The sequence below is a fragment of the Hypanus sabinus genome, chromosome 4, assembly GCF_030144855.1.
Source record: "Hypanus sabinus isolate sHypSab1 chromosome 4, sHypSab1.hap1, whole genome shotgun sequence".
Taxonomy (NCBI): Eukaryota; Metazoa; Chordata; class Chondrichthyes; order Myliobatiformes; family Dasyatidae; genus Hypanus; species Hypanus sabinus.
This window is the reverse complement of record NC_082709.1, coordinates 88,940,046-88,946,695: the sequence shown is the minus strand read 5'-3', so window position 1 is coordinate 88,946,695 and position 6,650 is coordinate 88,940,046.

The window sequence follows — 6,650 nt, the reverse complement described above, 5'->3', positions numbered from 1 at the left end:
ACCATGGAAAAAATGGAAGGAAACAAAGCACCAGAGGGGGCTGATGGGCAGGTGAGAAGGGAAAGGGTAAGAGGGGAACCAGAATGGGGAATTGAAGAAAAAAGAGAAGGGGGAAACATTTCAAACGCCCGTAATAACGTACCACCAGCTTCTACCCCACTGTTATAAGATTATCGAAGTCTTCTAGCAATAACATGGATCTTGAACTCACAATCTAACTTGTGATGAGCTTACACTTTATTGCTGCCCTACGCTGCACTTCCTCCCAAACTGTTACATTTTATTTTGCATTGTTATTGTTTCGCCTCAATGCAATTGATCTGCATGAACATTATAAAATACAGGTGTTTCACTGTACCTCGTTAAATGTGACAATAATAAACCAGTTAACAATTAAAGCGTGCTTGTTAAATGTGGATTCATCCTGACTTGGAAGACAGCAGGGTTGCTTGTTGAAGACGTTTTACAATATGAAGTTATTGCTCTGAGGATTATCACGTTGCCTTGACGGAGAGGCTTGTGATTTCCCGACATCCCAGGAGCGATGCCGTCTGGAGTTAAGCTCCTGCTAGGGTCGTCCATGGTAATAAGGTCAAGCGGGAGTTTCCAGACAAAGAGCAACCCAACCAAAACCTCAGTGGTGGAGCTGGTGCAAGATGATGTCGTATCACAACGGCACTGAAGGCGGAGGAAGGTCCCCAGTTGTCTTGTAATCCATGCCACTGGACCCTGACCCTGATCTGTCAAGAAACTTGGTGGCTGCCTATGCATCAGCCTCCCCACATCAAACAGAGGCATTCTCCAGTAAGGGAATCCACCTAGCATCCCAGATCAGCATTTACAGCAACCTGAGGACCCACCAATAGACAACATTATACTTGAATCGCAGAATTGCTCTGCTATAGTATATAGATTATTATACAGTGATAAGACCATAAGTCATTGAAGTAGAATTAGGCCATTTGACATTGGTACATTGTGACTTCAAGAGTGCATCTTATTGTACTAGGGGACTATCCAATAATGTTATAACAGCAGAACAGAAGTTGTCCTTGAGCCTAGTGTATGTGCTTCCAAGCTTTTGATTTGAGGATGGGGTGGAAAGAGAGAATATCTGGGGTGAGTGGGGTTTTTGATGTGTTGAATGATTAACCAACAAAAAATAGTTGATTCATTTCAAACCTCAACATATACTTAATACTTATTAAGCACAGGTCCAATGCCATATTTATGTTTGCTGACAACACCACTGTCATCAGCCAAATCACAGGTGGAGACAAACCAGCTCTGAGTGGTGCCAACCTCTGACATAACGTCAGCAAAACCAGGGAGCTGATTATTGAGTTCAGGAGGAGGAAACCAGAGGTCCATGGGCCTGTCCTCATCAGAGGTGGAGAGTCAGCAACTTTAAATTCCTCATTGTTATCATTTCAGAAGATCTGTCCTGGGCTCAGCATATAAGAGCAAATATGAAGAAAGAATGGCAGTGTCTCTACCTCCTTAAAGGTTTACAAAGATTTGGCATGACATCGGAAACCTCTACAGCTGTCTGGTGGACAGTATATTGATTAGTTGCATTATGGCCTACTATGGAAACACCAATGACTTTGAATGAAAAATCCTACAAAATGTAATGGATATGGCCCAGTCCATCACAGGTAAAGCCTTCCCCATCATTGAGCACATCAACATGGAGTGTGGTTGCAAGAAAGCAGCATCAATCATCCAGGACCCCCACCACCCTGGCCATGCTCCCTTCTCATTCCTGTCATCAGGAAGAAGATGCAGGAGCTTCAGGAAACACACCACAAATTCAGGAACAGTTATTACTACTCAACTACAGTAATCAGAATACTATCAGATCTTGCAATGGGACCTGAAACAGCTGGAAAAAATGGGTTGAAAATTGGCAGATGGAAATTAATGCAGTCAAGTGTGAGGTCTTACACTTTGGTAGGATGAACTAGGGTAGGTGCTACACAGTGAACAGTAGGGCACTGAGGTGTGTGGTAGAACAAAAGGATGTGGGAATACTAGTCTAGAATTCATTGAAAATGACGACGCAGGTAGATAGGATCGTAAAGAAAGCTTTTGGCATATTGGCTTTCATTAATCAAGGTATTGAGTACATGAGATGCATTATGTGTAGTTTTGGTTACCTACCCACAGGAAATATGTAAATAAAGTTGAAAGAGTACAAAGAAAATTTACAAGGGATGTTCCCGGGGATGGAGGACATGAGTTTAAGGAAAGATTGAATAGGTTAGGACTTTATTCCTTGGAACATAGAAAATTGAGGGAGATTTGACAGAGATATACACAATTGTGAGGGGTATATATGTTTCTTGGATCTTCTGAATATGCCCACAAGAAAATTAATCTCAGAGCTATATATAGTGACATATATGTACTTTGATAATAAATTTACTTTGAACTTTGAACATATTGATGCAATCATGATGAGGACACATATTTTATTAGGAATTTGAGGGGATTTGATATGTCACCAAACATTCTAGCAAATTTCTTCAGATGCACTATGGATTACATTCTGACTGGCTGCATCTCTGCATGATATTGAGGCTCCAATGCATAGGGTTGGGAAAAGCTGCAGAATGTTGTACCCTACCGACCCATCTTCCTTCCCCCTCACCTGGTCCCACCTAGTACCTGCCAGCTTGTACTCCTCTCCTTCTTCCACTTCCCTGTTCTGGCTACTTCACCCACTCTGCTGCCCAGTCCTGATGAATGGTCTCAGTTCAAAGCAGTGACAGTTTATTCCCCTCCACAGATGCTGCCTGGTCTACTAAGTTCCTCTTGAATTTTGTTTGTGTTGCTCAAGATTTCCAGCATCTGCAAAATCCCTTGTGTTTAAAAGTCTTTCACTATACCTCAGTACATGTGATATTAATAACTTAATTTACCAAATTACTAGTTTATATTCAGCAAACACTAACTGGATCACCCAAGATGGACCAATTCACCTAAATGTATTCAAAATAAAATGTATTACCAGATTCATTTTCTTGCAGATATTTACATGAAATAAAGAAATACAATAGAAGTTACTAAAAATATACACAAAGAGTGACCTACAACCAATGTATACAAGACAAATTGTATAAGTAAATAACAAGCTATGAATATTTGCTCAAAAGAGTCTTTGGAAGTAAATCTGTAGATTTTAGAATCAGCTCAGAGTAGTGGTGAGAGAAGTTATCCATACTGGTTCGGAAGCCTGAAGGTTGTAGGATTACTGCTGGTGAACCTGGTGGTGTGGGACCTAAAGCTGCTGTACCTCCTTCCCAATGGCGGCTGTGAGAAGAGGGCATGGCCTGGATGATGGATGCTGCTTTCTTATGGCTACGCTCAGTGGTGGGGAGAGCTTTGGTTTTGAGGGACTGAGTTAGATCTACCAATTGGGTAAATGCTAGCAGGCGTTTTCCCCTCAGGTTGGGCAAGACTAAAACTAGTGGGGGAATCTGATGGTAGAGGAGAAGAAGCTGTTCCTGAATCACTGAGTGTAGGTTTTCAAGCTCTCGTACCTCCTCCCCAATGACAATGACGAGAAGAGTGCCCGTCCCGGATGGTGAGGGTCATTAGTAATGGATGCCGCCTTCCTGAAGGATACTCTTGATAGTGGGGAGGCTAGTGCCGATAGTTGAGGTGGTTGAGTCTACAAGACTCTGTAGCTCTTTCCATTGGAGCCTCCGTACCAGACAGTGACGCAGCCAGTCAGAATACTCTCCACTGTACATCTGTCAAAATTTACTGAAATCTTTGATGACGTGCCAGATGTCCCCAAACTCCTAATAAAGTGGAGCTGCAGGCATGCTTTTTCATAATTACATCAATGTATTGGCCCAGGGATAGATCCTATGAGATGCTCATGCCCAGGAATGTGAAGCTGCTCACCCTCTCCACTGCTGAGCCCTCAGTGAGGTATATTCTCCCAAATTCCCCTTCATCCCCTTGTCTTGCTGATGTTGACTGCCAGGTTGTTGCTGTGTCACTAGTCAGCTAGCTGATTTACCTCACTTCTGTATGACCCCTCATCACCATCTGAGGCTCTGTCAACAACAGTGTGTCACTGTCAAATTGTCATTTAAGCAGTGCCTAACCACACAGTCATGAGTGTAGAGAGAGTAGAGCGGAGGGCAAAGCACGCATCCTTGAAGTGCTGATTGTCAGCGAGGAGATGTTATTTCCCATCTGCTCTGACTGTGGTCTCCTGATGAGCAAGTCACGGATCCAGTCGCAGAGGGAGGTACAGAGGCCCAGGTTTTGGAGCTTGTTGATTAGTATTGAGGACCTCAACTTCTTGGGCATTCAACCAGTGAGTATGTAGTTCATGGAATGACTTTGGGCTGTTAGGATATGAGTCACATCATTAGATACACAGTCTCTGACAGGTCTTGCTGAGTTTTTGGCTGTTGATGACACACAAAATGTTGATGACGGTAATGCTATTGAATGACAAGGGTAAAACATAGAACATAGAACACAGCACAATACAGGCCCTATGGCTGATCCTGTAACCTACTCTAGGATTAATCTAATGCCTCTCTCCCACATTGCTCTCCATTTTTCTTTCATCCATGCGCCTGTCTATCAGTAGTATAGTAGTTAGCATGATATTATTACAGCTCATGCATTCCGGCGTTTGTAGTCCAATTACAACATTGTTCTGTAAGGAGTCTCTGTATATCCTTCCTGTGGAACGTTTGGATTTTGCCCAAGTGCTCCGGTTTCCTCCCACAGTCCAAATATGTACACTATTAGGAGAGTTAATTTGTCATTGTAAATTGTCCAAAGTTCAAAGTTCAAATTAAATGTATTATCAAAATACATATATGTCACCATAAACACTCTGAGATTCATTTTCTTGAGGGCATATTCAATAAATCTATAATAAAATAATGACCATAACAGAATCCATGAAAGACCACACCTACTTTGGTGTTCAACCAGGGAGCAAAAGGACAACAAATTGTACAAATACAAAAAGAAAGAAATGATAATTAAAGAACAAGCAATAAATATCAAGGACATGAGATTAAAAAAATCCATGAAAATGAGTCAATTGGTTGTGGGAACATTTCAATGATGGGGCAAGTGAAATTATCCCTTTGGTTCAAGAGCCTGATGGTTGAGGGGTAATAACTGCTCCTGAGCCTGTGGTGTGAGGCCTGAGACTCCTGTATCTCCTTCCTGATGGCAGTAGTGAGAAGAGAGCATGTCCTGGGTGGTGGAGGTCCCTGACCATGGATGCTGCTTTCCCGAAACAATGTTTCGTATGGATTTGCTCAATGGTGGGGAGGGCTTTACCCATGATGGACTGGTTTATATCCATTGTTTTTTGAAGTATTTTCCATTCAAGGGCATTTGTGTATCCATACCAGGCTGTGATGCACCCAGTCAATATACTCTCCACTACACATCTATAGAAGTTTGTCAAACTTTTAGATATTATGCCAAAGCTGCGCAAATTCCTAAGGAAGTAAAGGTGCTGCCATGCTTTCTTCATAATTTCAATACAGGTCCTCCAAAATAATAACACTGAGGAATTTTAATTTGATAACCCTCTCCACCTCTAATTCTCAATGAGGACTGACTTGTGGACCTCTGCTTTCCTTCTGCTGATGTCAATATTCAACTCCTTGGTCTGGCTGACCAGATGGTCAGCACAGGTCTTTAGTACTTGGCCAGGTACCCCATCTGGGCTAGATGCTTTTTGTGGGTTCACCCATCTGAAGGTTGCTTACACATCTGCCTCAGAGACAGAAATCACTGGGATCACTTGAGGCTGTGGGAGTTTGTGATTGTTCCTCCATGTTTTAACAGTCAAAGTGAGTATAGAAGGCATTGAGCTCATCTGGAGGAGAAGCCCTGTTGTCGCTTATATCACTTGATTTAACATTATAAGAGGTGATAGTAGTCAAGCCCTGCCATAACTATTGAGCACCCTGTGTTGATTTAAATTTAATCTGGAATTGCCACTTCACCCATGAGATAGCTTTCCAGAGTTCATACCTGGACCTCTTGTCACCAAGCTTCAATGCCCCTGACCTGGCCCTCAGCAGATTGTGGATCTCATGGTTCATCCAGGACTTCTGGTTGGGGAAGACTCTGAATGATTTTCTAGGGACATACTCATCTTCAACTGTCTTAATAAAGTCCACGGCAACAGTGGTGTATACATTCAGATCCACAGATGAACCCTTCAGCACGTCCCATTCCATCGACTGGAAACAATTTCAGAGCCACTCCTCTGCCTCCTGCAACCACACCTTTGTTGTCCTAATTTCTGGAGTTTTGCTTTTTAGCCACTGCCGGTAGGGGAAGGACAGCCGGTGATCTGATTTACCAGAATGTGGTCTGGGCATGGAATGGTGGCATTCCTGATCTTAGTATAACAGTGGTCTAGTGTGTTGGGACCTCTGGTGCTACAGGTAACATGCTGATGGTAATTGGGCAGTGTTTTCGTCAACCAAGCCTGGTTGATGTCCTCAACTATGATTTGAAATGAGTTCGGGTGGACTATTTCTTGTTTGAAGACAGCATCATGCAATATCTCAAGCACATGACTATAGTCAACTGCTGGTGGTATGTAAAATCTAGTTGGGATTATGGAGGAGAAACCTTAGGTA